This window comes from Mobula birostris, chromosome 1 (assembly GCF_030028105.1).
Source record: "Mobula birostris isolate sMobBir1 chromosome 1, sMobBir1.hap1, whole genome shotgun sequence".
NCBI classification, from domain to species: domain Eukaryota; kingdom Metazoa; phylum Chordata; class Chondrichthyes; order Myliobatiformes; family Myliobatidae; genus Mobula; species Mobula birostris.
This window is the reverse complement of record NC_092370.1, coordinates 149,660,471-149,678,599: the sequence shown is the minus strand read 5'-3', so window position 1 is coordinate 149,678,599 and position 18,129 is coordinate 149,660,471.

Genomic DNA, 18,129 nt, shown 5'->3' with positions numbered 1-18,129 from the left:
TGAGAGGTCGGGGTCCCTGGTGAGTGGTGTGAGAGGTCGGGGTCCCGGGCGAGTGCTATGAGAAGTCGGGGTCCCTGGTGAGTGGTGTGAGAGGTCGGGTCCCTGGTGAGTGGTGTGAGTGGTGGAAGGGTCACTGGTGAGTGGTGTGAGAGGTCGGGACCCCTGGTGAGTGGTGTTAGAGGTCGGAGTCCTGGTGAGTGGTGTGAGAGGTCGAGACCCTGGTGAGTGATGTGAGAGGTGGAGAGATCACTGGTGAGTGGTGTGAGAGGTCGGGACCCTGGTGAGTGGTGTGAGAGTTCGGGTCCCTGGGGAGTGGTGTGAGAGGTCAGGGTCACTGGTGAGATGCGTGAGAGGTGGAGGGTCCCTGGTGGGTGGTGTGAGAGGTCGGGACCCTGTTGAGTGGTGTGAGAGATGGAGGGTCCTTGGTGAGTGGTCTGAGAGTTCGGGGTCCCTGGTGAGTGGTGTGAGAGGTGGAGGGGTCACTGGTGAGTGACGTGAGAGGTCGGGACCCTGTTGAGTGGTGTGAGAGGTGGAGGGCCCCTGGTGAGTGGTGTGAGAGGTGGAGGGCTCCTGCTGAGTGATGTGAGAGGTGGAGGGGTCACTGGTGAGTACTGTGAGAGGTCGGGTCACTGGTGAGTCGTGTCAGAGGTCAGGGGCCCCTGGTGAGTGCTGTGAGAGGTTGGGGTCTCTGGTGAGTGGTGTGTGAGGTCGGGGTCCCTGGTGTGTGATGTGAGAGGTCAGGATCCCTGGTGAGTGGTGTGAGAGGTTGGGGTCTCTGGTGAGAGGTGTGAGAGGTCGGCGTCCTGGGGAGTGGTGTGAGAGGTCGGAGTCCCGGTGAGTGGTGTGAGAGGTCGGGGTCCTGGCGAGTGGTCTGAGAGGTCGTCGTCCTGGTGAGTGGTGTGAGAGGTCGTGGGACCCCGGTGAGTGGAGTGAGAGGTGGAGGGGTCACTGGTGAGTGGTGTGAGAGATGGAGGGTACCTGCTGGGTGGCCTGAGAGGTCGGGGTCCCTGGTGAGTGGTGTGAGAGGTGGAGGGTCCCTGGTGAGTGGTGTGAGAGGTCGGGGTCCCTGGTGAGTGATGTGAGAGGTGGAGGGATCACTGGTGAGTGGTGTGAGAGGTCGGGACCCTGGTGAGTGGTGTGAGAGGTCGGGTCACTGGGGAGTGGTGTGAAAGGTCAGGGTCACTGGTGAGATTCGTGAGAGGTGGAGGGGTCACTGGTGAGAGGTGTGAGAGGTGGAGGGGCCCTTTTGAGTGGTGTGAGAAGTCGGGTCCCTGGTGAGTGATGTGAGAGGTCGGGACCCTGGTGAGTGGTGTGAGAGTTCGGGTCCCTGGGGACTGGTGTGAGAGGTCAGGGTCACTGGTGAGATGCGTGAGAGGTGGAGGGGTCCTGGTGAGTGGTGTGAGAGGTTGGGATCCCTGGTGATTGGTGTGAGAGGTGGAGGGCCCCTGGTGAGTGGTGTGAGAGGTGGAGGGCCTCTGCTGAGTGATGTGAGAGGTGGAGGGGTCACTGGTGAGTACTGTGAGAGGTCGGGGTCACTGGTGAGTCGTGTGAGAGGTCAGGAGCCCCTGGTGAGTGCTGTGAGAGGTTGGGGTCTCTGGTGAGTGGTGTGAGAGGTCGGGGTCACTGGTGAGTCGTGTGAGAGGTCAGGGGACCCTGGTGAGTGCTGTGAGAGGTCGGGGTCACTGGTGAGTCGTGTGAGAGGTCAGGGGACCCTGGTGAGTGCTGTGAGAGGTTGGGGTCTCTGGTGAGTGGTGTGTGAGGTCGGGGTCCCTGGTGTGTGATGTGAGAGGTCAGGATCCCTGGTGAGTGGTGTGAGAGGTTGGGGTCTCTGGTGAGAGGTGTGAGAGGTCGGCGTCCTGGGGAGTGGTGTGAGAGGTCGGAGTCCCGGTGAGTGGTGTGAGAGGTCGGGGTCCTGGCGAGTGGTCTGAGAGGTCGTCGTCCTGGTGAGTGGTGTGAGAGGTCGGGGGACCCCGGTGAGTGGAGTGAGAAGTGGAGGGGTCACTGGTGAGTTGTGTGAGAGGTCGGGGTCCCTGGTGAGTGGTGTGAGAGGTGGAGGGCCCCTGGTGAGTGGTGTGAGAGGTGGAGGGTCCCTGGTGAGTGATGTGAGAGGTCAGGGTCCCTGGTCAGTGGTGTGAGAGATTGGGGCCCCTGGTGAGTGGTGTGAGAGGTCGGGACCCTGTTGAATGGTGTGAGAGGTGGAGGGCCCCTGGTGAGTGGTCTGAGAGTTCGGGGTCGCTGGTGAGTGGTGTGAGAGGTCGGGGTCCCTGGTGAGTGGTGTGAGAGGTCGGGGTCCCTGGTGAGTGGTGTGAGAGGTGGAAGGGTCACTGGTGAGTGGTGTGAGAGGTCGGGGTCCCTGGTGAGTGGTATGAGAAGTGGAGGGGTCCCTGGTGAGTGGTGTGAGAGGTCGGGACCCTGGTGAGTGGTGTGAGAGGTCAGGACCCTGGTGAGTGGTGTGAGAGCTGGAGGGCCCCTGGTGAGTGGTGTGTGAGGTCGGGACCCCTGGTGAGTCGTGTGAGAGGTCGGAGTCCTGGTGAGTGGTGTGAGGGGTCGGGGTTCCTGGTGAATGGTGTGAGGGGTCGGGGTCCCGGGTTAGTGGTGTGAGAAATGGAGGGTCCCTGGTGAGTGGTCTGAGAGGTCGGGACCATGGTGAGTGGTGTGAGAGGTGGAGGGGTCACAAGTGAGTGATGTGAGAGGTTGGGGTCCTGGAGATTGGTGTGAGAGGTCGGGGTCACTGGTGATTGGTGTGAGAGGTGGAGGGCCCCTTGTGAGTGGTGTGAGAGGTGGAGGGGTCACTGGTGAGTGCTGTGAGAGGTCGGGGTCACTGGTGAGTTGTGTGAGAGGTCAGGGGACCCTGGTGAGTGCTGTGAGAGGTCGGGGTCACTGGTGAGTCGTGTGAGAGGTCAGGGGACCCTGGTGAGTGCTGTGAGAGGTTGGGGTCTCTGGTGAGTGGTGTGTGAGGTCGGGGTCACTGGTGTGTGATGTGAGAGGTCAGGATCCCTGGTGAGTGGTGTGAGAGGTTGGGGTCTCTGGTGAGAGGTGTGAGAGGTCGGCACACTGGGGAGTGGTGTGAGAGGTCGGAGTCCCGGTGAGTGGTGTGAGAGGTCGGGGTCCTGGCGAGTGGTCTGAGAGGTCGGCGTCCTGGTGACTGGTGTGAGGGGTCGGGGGACCCCGGTGAGTGGAGTGAGAGGTGGAGGGGTTACTGGTGAGTTGTGTGAGAGGTCGGGGTCCCTGGTGAGTGGTGTGAGAGGTGGAGGGGTCACTGGTGAGTGGTGTGAGAGGTCGGGGTCCCTGGTGATTGGTGTGAGAGGTCGGGACCCCTGGTGGGTGGTGTGAGAAGTCGGAATCCTGGTGAGTGGTGTGAGGGGTCGGGGTCCCTGGTGAGTGGTGTGAGAGATGGAGGGTACCTGCTGGGTGGTCTGAGAGTTCGGGGTCCCTGGTGAGTGGTGTGAGAGGTGGAGGGGTCACCGGTGAGTGACATGAGAGTTTGGGACCATGGTGAGTGGTGTGAGAGGTGGAGGGATTACTGGAGAGTAATTTGAGAGGTCGGGGTCTCCGGCGAGTGGTGTGAGAGGTGGAGGGGTCCCTGGTGACTGGTGTGAGAGGTTGGGGCCCCTGCTGAGTGTTGTGAGACGTCGGGACCCTGGTGAGTGGTGTGAGAGGTGGAGGGGACACTGGTGAGTGCTGTGAGAGGTCGAGGGGCCCTGATGAGTGGTGTGAGAGGTGGAGGGGTCCCTGGTGAGTGGTGTGAGGGGTCGGGGCCCCTGGTGAGTTGTGTGAGAGGTTGGGACCCTGGTGAGTGGTGTCAGAGGTCGGAGTCCGGTTGAGTGGTGTGAGAGGTCAGGGGACCCCGGTGAGTGGAGTGAGAGGTGGAGGGGTCACTGGTGAGTGATGTGAGAGGTCGAGGTCCCTGGTGAGTGGTGTGAGAGGTGGAGGGGTCGCTGGTGAGTGGTGTGAGAGGTGGAGAGTTCACTGGTGAGTGCTGTGAGAGGTCGGGGTCACTGGTGAGTGGTGTGAGAGGTGGAGGGGTCACTGGTGAGTGGTGTGAGAGGTGGAGGGGTGACTAGTGAGTGGTGTGAGAGGTGGAGGAGTCCCTGGTGAGTGTTGTGAGAGGTCGGGGTCCCTGGTGAGTGGTGTGAGAGGTTGAGGGGTCACTGGTGAGTGATGTGAGAGGTCGAGGTCCCTGGTGAGTGATGTGAGAGGTGGAGGGGTCGCTGGTGAGTGGTGTGAGAGGTGGAGAGTTCACTGGTGAGTGGTGTGAGAGGTCGGGGTCACTGGTGAGTGGTGTGAGAGGTGGAGGGCCCATGGTGAGTGGTGTGAGAGTTGGAGGGCCCCTGGTGAGTGATGTGAGAGGTCATTGATCCCTGGTGAGTGGTGTGAGAGGTGGAGGGTCCCTGGTGGGTGGTGTGAGAGGTCGGAACCCTGGTGAGTGTTGTGAGAGGTGGAGGGTCCCTGGTGACTGGTGTGAGAGGTCGGGGTCCCCTGGTGAGTGGTGTGAGAGGTCGGGGCCCCTGGTGACTGGTGTGAGAGGTGGAGGGGTCACTGGTGAGTGGTGTGAGTGGTCGGGACCATGGTGAGTGGTGTGAGAGGTGGAGGGGTCACTGGTAAGTGGTGTGAGAGGTCGGGACCCTGGTGAGTGGTGTGAGAGTTCGGGTCCCTGGGGAGTGGTGTGAGAGGTCAGGGTCACTGGTGAGATGCGTGAGAGGTGGAGGGTCCCTGGTGGGTGGTGTGAGAGGTCGGGACCCTTTTGAGTGGTGTGAGAGATGGAGGGTCCTTGGTGAGTGGTCTGAGAGTTCGGGGTCCCTGGTGAGTGGTGTGAGAGGTCAGGGACCCCTGGTGAGTGGTGTGAGAGGTGGAGGGCCCCTAGTGAGTCCTGTGAGAGGTTGGGGTGTCTCTGGTGAGTGGTGTGTGAGGTCGGGGTCCCTGGTGTGTGATGTGAGAGGTCAGGATCCCTGGTGAGTGGTGTGAGAGGGAGGTGGAGGGGTCACTGGTGAGTGACGTGAGAGATCGGGACCCTGGTGAGTTGTGTGAGAGGTCGGGGTCACTGGTGAGTGATGTGAGAGGTGGAGGGCCCCTGGTGAGTGGTGTGAGAGGTAGAGGGGTCACTGGTGAGTGCTGTGAGAGGTCGGCGTCACTGGTGAGTCGTGTGAGAGGTCAGGGGCCCCTGGTGAGTGGTGTGAGAGGTCTCGGTCTCTGGTGAGTGGTGTGAGAGGTTGGGGCCCCTGTTGAGTGGTGTGAGAGGTCTGGGTCTCTGGTGAGTGGTGTGAGAGGTTGGGGCCCCTGGTGAGTGGTGTGAGAGTTAGGGGTGTCTCTGTTGAGTGGTGTGAGAGGTGGAGGGCCCCTGATGAGTGGTGTGAGAGTTCGGGGTCACTGGTGACTGGTGTAAGAGGTTGGGACCCTGGTGAGTGGTGTGAGAGGTCGGGGCCCCTGGTGAGTGGTGTGAGAGGTCGGGTCCCTGGTGAGTGGTGTGAGAGGTGGAGGGGTCACTGGTGAGTGATGTGAGAGTTCGGGGTCCCTTGTGAGTGGTGTGAGAGGTGGAGGGGTCACTGGGGAGTGGTGTGAGAGGTCGGGGTCCCTTGTGAGTGGTGTGAGAGGTCGGGCGGGCCCTGGTGAGTGCTATGAGAGGTCGGGGTCCCTAGTGAGTGATGTGAGAGGTCGGGGTCACTGGTGAGTGGTGTGAGAGGTCGGGGTCCCTGGTGAGTGTTGTGAGAGGTGGAGGGGTCACTGGTGAGTGATGTGAGAGGTCGGGGTCCCTGGTGAGTGGTGTGAGAGGTTGGGACCCTGGTGAGTGTTGTGAGAGGTGGAGGGTCCCCTGGTGAGTGATGTGAGAGGTCAGGGGGCCCTGGTGAGTGGTGTGAGAGGTCGGGGTCCCGGGCGAGTGCTATGAGAAGTCGGGGTCCCTGGTGAGTGGTGTGAGAGGTCGGGTCCCTGGTGAGTGGTCTGAGAGTTCGGGGTCGCTGGTGAGTGGTGTGAGAGGTCGGGGTCCCTGGTGAGTGGTGTGAGAGGAGGAAGGGTCACTGGTGAGTGGTGTGAGAGGTCGGGACCCTGGTGAGTGGTGTGAGAGCTGGAGGGCCACTGGTGAGTGGTGTGAGAGGTCGGGACCCCTGGTGAGTGGTGTGAGAGGTCGGAGTCCTGGTGAGTGGTGTGAGAGGTCGAGACCCTGGTGAGTGATTTGAGAGGTGGAGGGATCACTGGTGAGTGGTGTGAGAGGTCGGGACCCTGGTGAGTGGTGTGAGAGTTCGGGTCCCTGGGGAGTGGTGTGAGAGGTCAGGGTCACTGGTGAGATGCGTGAGAGGTGGAGGGTCCCTGGTGGGTGGTGTGAGAGGTCGGGACCCTGTTGAGTGGTGTGAGAGATGGAGGGTCCTTGGTGAGTGGTGTGAGAGGTCGGGACCCCGGTGAGTGGTGTGAGAGGTCAGGGTCACTGGTGAGATGCGTGAGAGGTGGAGGGGTCCTGGTGAGTGGTGTGAGAGATCGGGGTGACTGGTGAGTGTTGTGAGAGGTTGGGGTCCCTGGAGATTGGTGTGGGAGGTCGGGGTCACTGGTGAGTGGTGTGAGAGGTGGAGGGCCCCTGGTCAGTGGTGTGAGAGGTGGAGGGTCCCTGGTGAGTGATGTGAGAGGTCGGGGTCCCTGGTCAGTGGTGTGAGAGATTGGGGCCCCTGGTGAGTGGTGTGAGAGGTCGGGGTCCCTGGTGAGTGTTGTGAGAGGTGGAGGGTCCCCTGGTGAGTGATGTGAGAGGTCGGGGTCCCTGGTGAGTGGTGTGAGAGGTCGGGGTCCCGGGCGAGTGCTATGAGAAGTCGGGGTCCCTGGTGAGTGGTGTGAGAGGTCGGGTCCCTGGTGAGTGGTGTGAGTGGTGGAAGGGTCACTGGTGAGTGGTGTGAGAGGTCGGGACCCCTGGTGAGTGGTGTTAGAGGTCGGAGTCCTGGTGAGTGGTGTGAGAGGTCGAGACCCTGGTGAGTGATGTGAGAGGTGGAGAGATCACTGGTGAGTGGTGTGAGAGGTCGGGACCCTGGTGAGTGGTGTGAGAGTTCGGGTCCCTGGGGAGTGGTGTGAGAGGTCAGGGTCACTGGTGAGATGCGTGAGAGGTGGAGGGTCCCTGGTGGGTGGTGTGAGAGGTCGGGACCCTGTTGAGTGGTGTGAGAGATGGAGGGTCCTTGGTGAGTGGTCTGAGAGTTCGGGGTCCCTGGTGAGTGGTGTGAGAGGTGGAGGGGTCACTGGTGAGTGACGTGAGAGGTCGGGACCCTGTTGAGTGGTGTGAGAGGTGGAGGGCCCCTGGTGAGTGGTGTGAGAGGTGGAGGGCTCCTGCTGAGTGATGTGAGAGGTGGAGGGGTCACTGGTGAGTACTGTGAGAGGTCGGGGTCACTGGTGAGTCGTGTCAGAGGTCAGGGGCCCCTGGTGAGTGCTGTGAGAGGTTGGGGTCTCTGGTGAGTGGTGTGTGAGGTCGGGGTCCCTGGTGTGTGATGTGAGAGGTCAGGATCCCTGGTGAGTGGTGTGAGAGGTTGGGGTCTCTGGTGAGAGGTGTGAGAGGTCGGCGTCCTGGGGAGTGGTGTGAGAGGTCGGAGTCCCGGTGAGTGGTGTGAGAGGTCGGGGTCCTGGCGAGTGGTCTGAGAGGTCGTCGTCCTGGTGAGTGGTGTGAGAGGTCGTGGGACCCCGGTGAGTGGAGTGAGAGGTGGAGGGGTCACTGGTGAGTGGTGTGAGAGATGGAGGGTACCTGCTGGGTGGTCTGAGAGGTCGGGGTCCCTGGTGAGTGGTGTGAGAGGTGGAGGGTCCCTGGTGAGTGGTGTGAGAGGTCGGGGTCCCTGGTGAGTGGTGTGAGAGGTGGAGGGGTCACTGGTGAGTGGTGTGAGAGGTCGGGGTCCCTGGTGAGTGGTGAGAGAGGTGGAGGGGTCACTGGTGAGTGGTGTGAGAGGTCGGGGTCCCTGGTGATTGGTGTGAGAGGTCGGGACCCCTGGTGGGTGGTGTGAGAAGTCGGAATCCTGGTGAGTGGTGTGAGGGGTCGGGGTCCCTGGTGAGTGGTGTGAGAGATGGAGGGTACCTGCTGGGTGGTCTGAGAGTTCGGGGTCCCTGGTGAGTGGTGTGAGAGGTGGAGGGGTCACCGGTGAGTGACATGAGAGTTTGGGACCATGGTGAGTGGTGTGAGAGGTGGAGGGATTACTGGAGAGTAATTTGAGAGGTCAGGGTCTCCGGGGAGTGGTGTGAGAGGTGGAGGGGTCCCTGGTGACTGGTGTGAGAGGTTGGGGCCCCTGCTGAGTGTTGTGAGACGTCGGGACCCTGGTGAGTGATGTGAGAGGTCGGGGTCCCTGGTGAGTGGTGTGAGAGGTGGAGGGGACACTGGTGAGTGCTGTGAGAGGTCGAGGGGCCCTGATGAGTGGTGTGAGAGGTGGAGGGGTCCCTGGTGAGTGGTGTGAGGGGTCGGGGCCCCTGGTGAGTTGTGTGAGAGGTTGGGACCCTGGTGAGTGGTGTCAGAGGTCGGAGTCCGGTTGAGTGGTGTGAGAGGTCGGAGTCCGGTTGAGTGGTGTGAGAGGTCAGGGGACCCCGGTGAGTGGAGTGAGAGGTGGAGGGGTCACTGGTGAGTGGTGTGAGACGTGGAGGGTGTCTTGGTGAGTGATGTGAGCGGTCAGGGCCCCTGGTGAGTGGTGTGAGAGGTGGAGGAGTCCCTGGTGAGTGTTGTGAGAGGTCGGGGTCCCTGGTGAGTGGTGTGAGAGGTTGAGGGGTCACTGGTGAGTGATGTGAGAGGTCGAGGTCCCTGGTGAGTGATGTGAGAGGTGGAGGGGTCGCTGGTGAGTGGTGTGAGAGGTGGAGGGGTCACTGGTGAGTGGTGTGAGAGGTCGGGGTCACTGGTGAGTCGTGTGAGAGGTCAGGGGACCCTGGTGAGTGCTGTGAGAGGTCGGGGTCACTGGTGAGTCGTGTGAGAGGTCAGGGGTCCCTGGTGAGTGCTGTGAGAGGTCGGGACCCCTGGTGGGTGGTGTGAGAAGTCGGAATCCTGGTGAGTGGTGTGAGGGGTCGGGGTCCCTGGTGAGTGGTGTGAGAGCTGGAGGGTACCTGCTGGGTGGTCTGAGAGTTCGGGGTCCCTGGTGAGTGGTGTGAGAGGTGGAGGGGTCACCGGTGAGTGACATGAGAGTTTGGGACCATGGTGAGTGGTGTGAGAGGTGGAGGGATTACTGGAGAGTAATTTGAGAGGTCAGGGTCTCCGGGGAGTGGTGTGAGAGGTGGAGGGGTCCCTGGTAACTGGTGTGAGAGGTTGGGGCCCCTGCTGAGTGTTGTGAGAGGTGGAGGGGACACTGGTGAGTGCCTCGAGAGGTCGAGGGGCCCTGATGAGTGATGTGAGAGGTGAAGGGGTCCCTGGTGGGTGGTGTGAGAGGTCGGGACCCTGTTGAGTGGTGTGAGAGATGGAGGGTCCTTGGTGAGTGGTCTGAGAGTTCGGGGTCCCTGGTGAGTGGTGTGAGAGGTGGAGGGGTCACTGGTGAGTGACGTGAGAGGTCGGGACCATGGTGAGTGGTGTGAGAGGTGGAGGGGTCACTGGTGAGTGATGTGAGAGGTTGGGGTCTCTGGAGATTGGTGTGAGTGGTAGGGGTCACTGGTGATTGGTGTGAGAGGTGGAGGGCCCCTGGTGAGTGGTGTGAGAGGTGGAGGGCCCCTGCTGAGTGATGTGAGAGGTGGAGGGGTCACTGGTGAGTACTGTGAGAGGTCAGGGTCACTGGTGAGTCGTGTGAGAGGTCAGGGGCCCCTGGTGAGTGCTGTGAGAGGTTGGGGTCTCTGGTGAGTGGTGTGTGAGGTCGGGGTCCCTGGTGTGTGATGTGAGAGGTCAGGATCCCTGGTGAGTGGTGTGAGAGGTTGGGGTCTCTGGTGAGAGGTGTGAGAGGTCGGCGTCCTGGGGAGTGGTGTGAGAGGTCGGGGTCCTGGCGAGTGGTCTGAGAGGTCGGCGTCCTGGTGAGTGGTGTGAGAGGTCGGGGGACCCCGGTGAGTGGAGTGAGAGGTGGAGGGGTCACTGGTGAGTGGTGTGAGAGATGGAGGGTACCTGCTGGGTTGTCTGAGAGGTCGGGATCCCTGGTGAGTGGTGTGAGAGGTGGAGGGTCCCTGGTGAGTGGTGTGAGAGGTCGGGGTCCCTGGTGAGTGGTGTGAGAGATGGAGGGGTCACTGGTGAGTGGTGTGAGAGGTCGGGGTCCCTGGTGATTGGTGTGAGAGGTCGGGACCCCTGGTGGGTGGTGTGAGAAGTCGGAATCCTGGTGAGTGGTGTGAGGGATCGGGGTCCCTGGTGAGTGGTATGAGAGATGGAGGGTACCTGCTGGGTGGTCTGAGAGTTCGGGGTCCCTGGTGAGTGGTGTGAGAGGTGGAGGGGTCACCGGTGAGTGACATGAGAGTTTCGGACCATGATGAGTGGTGTGAGAGGTGGAGGGATTACTGGAGAGTAATTTGAGATGTCAGGGTCTCCGGGGAGTGGTGTGAGAGGTGGAGGGGTCCCTGGTGACTGGTGTGAGAGGTTGGGGCCCCTGCTGAGTGTTGTGAGACGTCGGGACCCTGGTGAGTGATGTGAGAGGTCGGGGTCCCTGGTGAGTGGTGTGAGAGGTGGAGGGGACACTGGTGAGTGCTGTGAGAGGTCGAGGGGCCCTGATGAGTGGTGTGAGAGGTGGAGGGGTCCCTGGTGAGTGGTGTGAGGGGTCGGGGCCCCTGGTGAGTTGTGTGAGAGGTTGGGACCCTGGTGAGTGGTGTCAGAGGTCGGAGTCCGGTTGAGTGGTGTGAGAGGTCGGAGTCCGGTTGAGTGGTGTGAGAGGTCAGGGGACCCCGGTGAGTGGAGTGAGAGGTGGAGGGGTCACTGGTGAGTGGTGTGAGACGTGGAGGGTGTCTTGGTGAGTGATGTGAACGGTCAGGGCCCCTGGTGAGTGGTGTGAGAGGTGGAGGGTCCCCTGGTGAGTGATGTGAGAGGTCGGGGTCCCTGGTGAGTGGTGTGAGAGGTCGGGGTCCCGGGCGAGTGCTATGAGAAGTCGGGGTCCCTGGTGAGTGGTGTGAGAGGTCGGGTCCCTGGTGAGTGGTGTGAGTGGTGGAAGGGTCACTGGTGAGTGGTGTGAGAGGTCGGGACCCCTGGTGAGTGGTGTTAGAGGTCGGAGTCCTGGTGAGTGGTGTGAGAGGTCGAGACCCTGGTGAGTGATGTGAGAGGTGGAGGGATCACTGGTGAGTGGTGTGAGAGGTCGGGACCCTGGGGAGTGGTGTGAGAGTTCGGGTCCCTGGGGAGTGGTGTGAGAGGTCAGGGTCACTGGTGAGATGCGTGAGAGGTGGAGGGTCCCTGGTGGGTGGTGTGAGAGGTCGCGACCCTGTTGAGTGGTGTGAGAGATGGAGGGTCCTTGGTGAGTGGTCTGAGAGTTCGGGGTCCCTGGTGAGTGGTGTGAGAGGTGGAGGGGTCACTGGTGAGTGACGTGAGAGGTCAGGACCCTGTTGAGTGGTGTGAGAGGTGGAGGGCCCCTGCTGAGTGATGTGAGAGGTGGAGGGGTCACTGGTGAGTACTGTGAGAGGTCGGGGTCACTGGTGAGTCGTGTCAGAGGTCAGGGGCCCCTGGTGAGTGCTGTGAGAGGTTGGGGTCTCTGGTGAGTGGTGTGTGAGGTCGGGGTCCCTGGTGTGTGATGTGAGAGGTCAGGATCCCTGGTGAGTGGTGTGAGAGGTCGGAGTCCCGGTGAGTGGTGTGAGAGGTCGGGGTCCTGGCGAGTGGTCTGAGAGGTCGGCGTCCTGGTGAGTGGTGTGAGAGATCGGGAGACCCCGGTGAGTGGAGTGAGAGGTGGAGGGGTCACTGGTGAGTGGTGTGAGAGATGCAGGGTACCTGCTGGGTGGTCTGAGAGGTCGGGGTCCCTGGTGAGTGGTGTGAGAGGTGGAGGGTCCCTGGTGAGTGGTGTGAGAGGTCGGGGTCCCTGGTGAGTGGTGTGAGAGGTGGAGGGGTCACTGGTGAGTGGTGTGAGGGGTCGGGGTCCCTGGTGAGTGGTGTGAGAGATGGAGGGTACCTGCTGGGTGGTCTGAGAGTTCGGGGTCCCTGGTGAGTGGTGTGAGAGGTGGAGGGGTCACCGGTGAGTGACATGAGAGTTTGGGACCATGGTGAGTGGTGTGAGAGTTGGAGGGATTACTGGAGAGTAATTTGAGAGGTCAGGGTCTCCGGGGAGTGGAGTGAGAGGTGGAGGGGTCACTGGTGAGTGGTGTGAGACGTGGAGGGTGTCTTGGTGAGTGATGTGAGCGGTCAGGGCCCCTGGTGAGTGGTGTGAGAGGTTGAGGGGTCACTGGTGAGTGATGTGAGAGGTCGAGGTCCCTGGTGAGTGATGTGAGAGGTGGAGGGGTCGCTGGTGAGTGGTGTGAGAGGTGGAGGGGTCACTGGTGAGTGGTGTGAGAGGTCGGGGTCACTGGTGAGTCGTGTGAGAGGTCAGGGGACCCTGGTGAGTGGTGTGAGAGGTCGGGGTCACTGGTGAGTCGTGTGAGAGGTCAGGGGACCCTGGTGAGTGCTGTGAGAGGTTGGGGTCTCTGGGGAGTGGTGTGTGAGGTCGGGGTCACTGGTGTGTGATGTGAGAGGTCAGGATCCCTGGTGAGTGGTGTGAGAGGTTGGGGTCTCTGGTGAGAGGTGTGAGAGGTCGGCGTCCTGGGGAGTGGTGTGAGAGGTCGGGGTCCTGGCGAGTGGTCTGAGAGGTTGGCGTCCTGGTGAGTGGTGTGAGAGGTCGGGGGACCCCGGTGAGTGGAGTGGTCACTGGTGAGTTGTGTGAGAGGTCAGGGTCCCTGGTGAGTGGTGTGAGAGGTCGGGGTCCCTGGTGAGTGGTGTGAGAGGTGGAGGGATCACTGGTGAGTGGTGTGAGAGGTCGGGGTCCCTGGTGATTGGTGTGAGAGGTCGGGACCCCTGGTGAGTGGTGTGAGAGGTTGGGGTCTCTGGTGAGAGGTGTGAGAGGTCGGCGTCCTGGGGAGTGGTGTGAGAGGTCGGGGTCCTGGCGAGTGGTCTGAGAGGTCGGCGTCCTGGTGAGTGGTGTGAGAGGTCGGGGGACCCCGGTGAGTGGAGTGAGAGGTGGAGGGGTCACTGGTGAGTGGTGTGAGAGATGGAGGGTACCTGCTGGGTTGTCTGAGAGGTCGGGATCCCTGGTGAGTGGTGTGAGAGGTGGAGGGTCCCTGGTGAGTGGCGTGTGAGGTCGGGGTCCCTGGTGAGTGGTGTGAGAGGTGGAGGGGTCACTGGTGAGTGGTGTGAGAGGTCGGGGTCCCTGGTGAGTGGTGTGAGAGATGGAGGGGTCACTGGTGAGTGGTGTGAGAGGTCGGGGTCCCTGGTGATTGGTGTGAGAGGTCGGGACCCCTGGTGGGTGGTGTGAGAAGTCGGAATCCTGGTGAGTGGTGTGAGGGATCGGGGTCCCTGGTGAGTGGTGTGAGAGATGGAGGGTACCTGCTGGGTGGTCTGAGAGTTCGGGGTCCCTGGTGAGTGGTGTGAGAGGTGGAGGGGTCACCGGTGAGTGACATGAGAGTTTGGGACCATGGTGAGTGGTGTGAGAGGTGGAGGGATTACTGGAGAGTAATTTGAGAGGTCAGGGTCTCCGGGGAGTGGTGTGAGAGGTGGAGGGGTCCCTGGTGACTGGTGTGAGAGGTTGGGGCCCCTGCTGAGTGTTGTGAGACGTCGGGACCCTGGTGAGTGATGTGAGAGGTCGGGGTCCCTGGTGAGTGGTGTGAGAGGTGGAGGGGACACTGGTGAGTGCTGTGAGAGGTCGAGGGGCCCTGATGAGTGGTGTGAGAGGTGGAGGGGTCCCTGGTGAGTGGTGTGAGGGAGCGGGGCCCCTTGTGAGTTGTGTGAGAGGTTGGGACCCTGGTGAGTGGTGTCAGAGGTCGGAGTCCGGTTGAGTGGTGTGAGAGGTCGGAGTCCGGTTGAGTGGTGTGAGAGGTCAGGGGACCCCGGTGAGTGGAGTGAGAGGTGGAGGGGTCACTGGTGAGTGGTGTGAGACGTGGAGGGTGTCTTGGTGAGTGATGTGAACGGTCAGGGCCCCTGGTGAGTGGTGTGAGAGGTGGAGGGTCCCCTGGTGAGTGATGTGAGAGGTCGGGGTCCCTGGTGAGTGGTGTGAGAGATCGGGGTCCCGGGCGAGTGCTATGAGAAGTCGGGGTCCCTGGTGAGTGGTGTGAGAGGTCGGGTCCCTGGTGAGTGGTGTGAGTGGTGGAAGGGTCACTGGTGAGTGGTGTGAGAGGTCGGGACCCCTGGTGAGTGGTGTTAGAGGTCGGAGTCCTGGTGAGTGGTGTGAGAGGTCGAGACCCTGGTGAGTGATGTGAGAGGTGGAGGGATCACTGGTGAGTGGTGTGAGAGGTCGGGACCCTGGGGAGTGGTGTGAGAGTTCGGGTCCCTGGGGAGTGGTGTGAGAGGTCAGGGTCACTGGTGAGATGCGTGAGAGGTGGAGGGTCCCTGGTGGGTGGTGTGAGAGGTCGGGACCCTGTTGAGTGGTGTGAGAGATGGAGGGTCCTTGGTGAGTGGTCTGAGAGTTCGGGGTCCCTGGTGAGTGGTGTGAGAGGTGGAGGGGTCACTGGTGAGTGACGTGAGAGGTCGGGACCCTGTTGAGTGGTGTGAGAGGTGGAGGGCCCCTGCTGAGTGATGTGAGAGGTGGAGGGGTCACTGGTGAGTACTGTGAGAGGTCGGGGTCACTGGTGAGTCGTGTCAGAGGTCAGGGGCCCCTGGTGAGTGCTGTGAGAGGTTGGGGTCTCTGGTGAGTGGTGTGTGAGGTCGGGGTCCCTGGTGTGTGATGTGAGAGGTCAGGATCCCTGGTGAGTGGTGTGAGAGGTTGGGGTCTCTGGTGAGAGGTGTGAGAGGTCGGCGTCCTGGGGAGTGGTGTGAGAGGTCGGAGTCCCGGTGAGTGGTGTGAGAGGTCGGGGTCCTGGCGAGTGGTCTGAGAGGTCGGCGTCCTGGTGAGTGGTGTGAGAGGTCGGGAGACCCCGGTGAGTGGAGTGAGAGGTGGAGGGGTCACTGGTGAGTGGTGTGAGAGATGGAGGGTACCTGCTGGGTGGTCTGAGAGGTCGGGGTCCCTGGTGAGTGGTGTGAGAGGTGGAGGGTCCCTGGTGAGTGGTGTGAGAGGTCGGGGTCCCTGGTGAGTGGTGTGACAGGTGGAGGGGTCACTGGTGAGTGGTGTGAGGGGTCGGGGTCCCTGGTGAGTGGTGTGAGAGATGGAGGGTACCTGCTGGGTGGTCTGAGAGTTCGGGGTCCCTGGTGAGTGGTGTGAGAGGTGGAGGGGTCACCGGTGAGTGACATGAGAGTTTGGGACCATGGTGAGTGGTGTGAGAGTTGGAGGGATTACTGGAGAGTAATTTGAGAGGTCAGGGTCTCCGGGGAGTGGTGTGAGAGGTGGAGGGGTCCCTGGTGACTGGTGTGAGAGGTTGGGGCCCCTGCTGAGTGTTGTGAGACGTCGGGACCCTGGTGAGTGATGTGAGAGGTCGGGGACCCTGGTGAGTGGTGTGAGAGGTGGAGGGGACACTTCTGAGTGCTGTGAGAGGTCGAGGGGCCCTGATAAGTGGTGTGAGAGGTGGAGGGGTCCCTGGTGAGTGGTGTGAGGGGTCGGGGCCCCTGGTGAGTTGTGTGAGAGGGTGGGACCCTGGTGAGTGGTGTCAGAGGTCGGAGTCCGGTTGAGTGGTGTGAGAGGTCGGAGTCCGGTTGAGTGGTGTGAGAGGTCAGGGGACCCCGGTGAGTGGAGTGAGAGGTGGAGGGGTCACTGGTGAGTGGTGTGAGACGTGGAGGGTGTCTTGGTGAGTGATGTGAGCGGTCAGGGCCCCTGGTGAGTGGTGTGAGAGGTTGAGGGGTCACTGGTGAGTGATGTGAGAGGTCGAGGTCCCTGGTGAGTGATGTGAGAGGTGGAGGGGTCGCTGGTGAGTGGTGTGAGAGGTGGAGGGGTCACTGGTGAGTGGTGTGAGAGGTCGGGGTCACTGGTGAGTCGTGTGAGAGGTCAGGGGACCCTGGTGAGTGGTGTGAGAGGTCGGGGTCACTGGTGAGTCGTGTGAGAGGTCAGGGGACCCTGGTGAGTGCTGTGAGAGGTTGGGGTCTCTGGGGAGTGGTGTGTGAGGTCGGGGTCACTGGTGTGTGATGTGAGAGGTCAGGATCCCTGGTGAGTGGTGTGAGAGGTTGGGGTCTCTGGTGAGAGGTGTGAGAGGTTGGCGTCCTGGGGAGTGGTGTGAGAGGTCGGGGTCCTGGCGAGTGGTCTGAGAGGTTGGCGTCCTGGTGAGTGGTGTGAGAGGTCGGGGGACCCCGGTGAGTGGAGTGGTCACTGGTGAGTTGTGTGAGAGGTCAGGGTCCCTGGTGAGTGGTGTGAGAGGTCGGGGTCCCTGGTGAGTGGTGTGAGAGGTGGAGGGATCACTGGTGAGTGGTGTGAGAGGTCGGGGTCCCTGGTGATTGGTGTGAGAGGTCGGGATCCCTGGTGGGTGGTGTGAGAAGTCGGAATCCTGGTGAGTGGTGTGAGGGGTCGGGGTCCCTAGTGAGTGGTGTGAGAGATGGAGGGTACCTGCTGGGTGGTCTGAGAGTTCGGGGTCCCTGGTGAGTGGTGTGAGAGGTGGAGGGGTCACCGGTGAGTGACATGAGAGTTTGGGACCATGGTGAGTGGTGTGAGAGGTGGAGGGATTACTGGAGAGTAATTTGAGAGGTCGGGGTCTCCGGGCAGTGGTGTGAGAGGTGGAGGGGTCCCTGGTGACTGGTGTGAGAGGTTGGGGCCCGTGCTGAGTGTTGTGAGACGTCGGGACCCTGGTGAGTGATGTGAGAGGTCGGGGTCCCTGGTGAGTGGTGTGAGAGGTGGAGGGGACACTGGTGAGTGCTGTGAGAGGTCGAGGGGCCCTGATGAGTGGTGTGAGAGGTGGAGGGGTCCCTGGTGAGTGGTGTGAGAGGTCAGGTCCCTGGGGAGTGATGTGAGAGGTCAGGGTCACTGGTGAGATGCGTGAGAGGTGGAGGGGTCCTGGTGAGTGGTGTGAGAGGTCGGGATTCCTGGTGAGTGGTGTGAGAGGTCGGGGTGACTGGTGAGTGTTGTGAGAGGTTGGGGTCCCTGGAGATTGGTGTGGGAGGTCGGGGTCACTGGTGATTGGTGTGAGAGGTGGAGGGCCCCTGGTGAGTGGTGTGAGAGGTGGAGGGTCCCTGGTGAGTGATGTGAGAGGTCAGGGTCCCTGGTCAGTGGTGTGAGAGATTGGGGCCCCTGGTGAGTGGTGTGAGAGGTCGGGACCCTATTGAATGGTGTGAGAGGTGGAGGGCCCCTGGTGAGTGGTCTGAGAGTTCGGGGTCGCTGGTGAGTGGTGTGAGAGGTCGGGGTCCCTGGTGAGTGGTGTGAGAGGTCGGGGTCCCTGGTGAGTGGTGTGAGAGGTGGAAGGGTCACTGGTGAGTGGTGTGAGAGGTCGGGGTCCCTGGTGAGTGGTATGAGAAGTGGAGGGGTCCCTGGTGAGTGGTGTGAGAGGTCGGGACCCTGGTGAGTGTTGTGAGAGGTCAGGACCCTGGTGAGTGGTGTGAGAAGTGGAGGGGTCCCTGGTGAGTGGTGTGAGAGGTCGGGACCCTGGTGAGTGGTGTGAGAGGTCGGGACCATGGTGAGTGGTGTGAGAGGTGGAGGGGTCACAAGTGAGTGATGTGAGAGGTTGGGGTCCTGGAGATTGGTGTGAGAGGTCGGCGTCACTGGTGATTGGTGTGAGAGGTGGAGGGCCCCTGGTGAGTGGTGTGAGAGGTGGAGGGGTCACTGGTGAGTGCTGTGAGGGGTCGGGGTCACTGGTGAGTTGTGTGAGAGGTCAGGGGACCCTGGTGAGTGCTGTGAGAGGTCGGGGTCACTGGTGAGTCGTGTGAGAGGTCAGGGGACCCTGGTGAGTGCTGTGAGAGGTTGGGGTCTCTGGTGAGTGGTGTGTGAGGTCGGGGTCACTGGTGTGTGATGTGAGAGGTCAGGATCCCTGGTGAGTGGTGTGAGAGGTTGGGGTCTCTGGTGAGAGGTGTGAGAGGTCGGCACCCTGGGGAGTGGTGTGAGAGGTCGGAGTCCCGGTGAGTGGTGTGAGAGGTCGGGGTCCTGGCGAGTGGTCTGAGAGGTCGGCGTCCTGGTGACTGGTGTGAGGGGTCGGGGGACCCCGGTGAGTGGAGTGAGAGGTGGAGGGGTTACTGGTGAGTTGTGTGAGAGGTCGGGGTCCCTGGTGAGTGGTGTGAGAGGTGGAGGG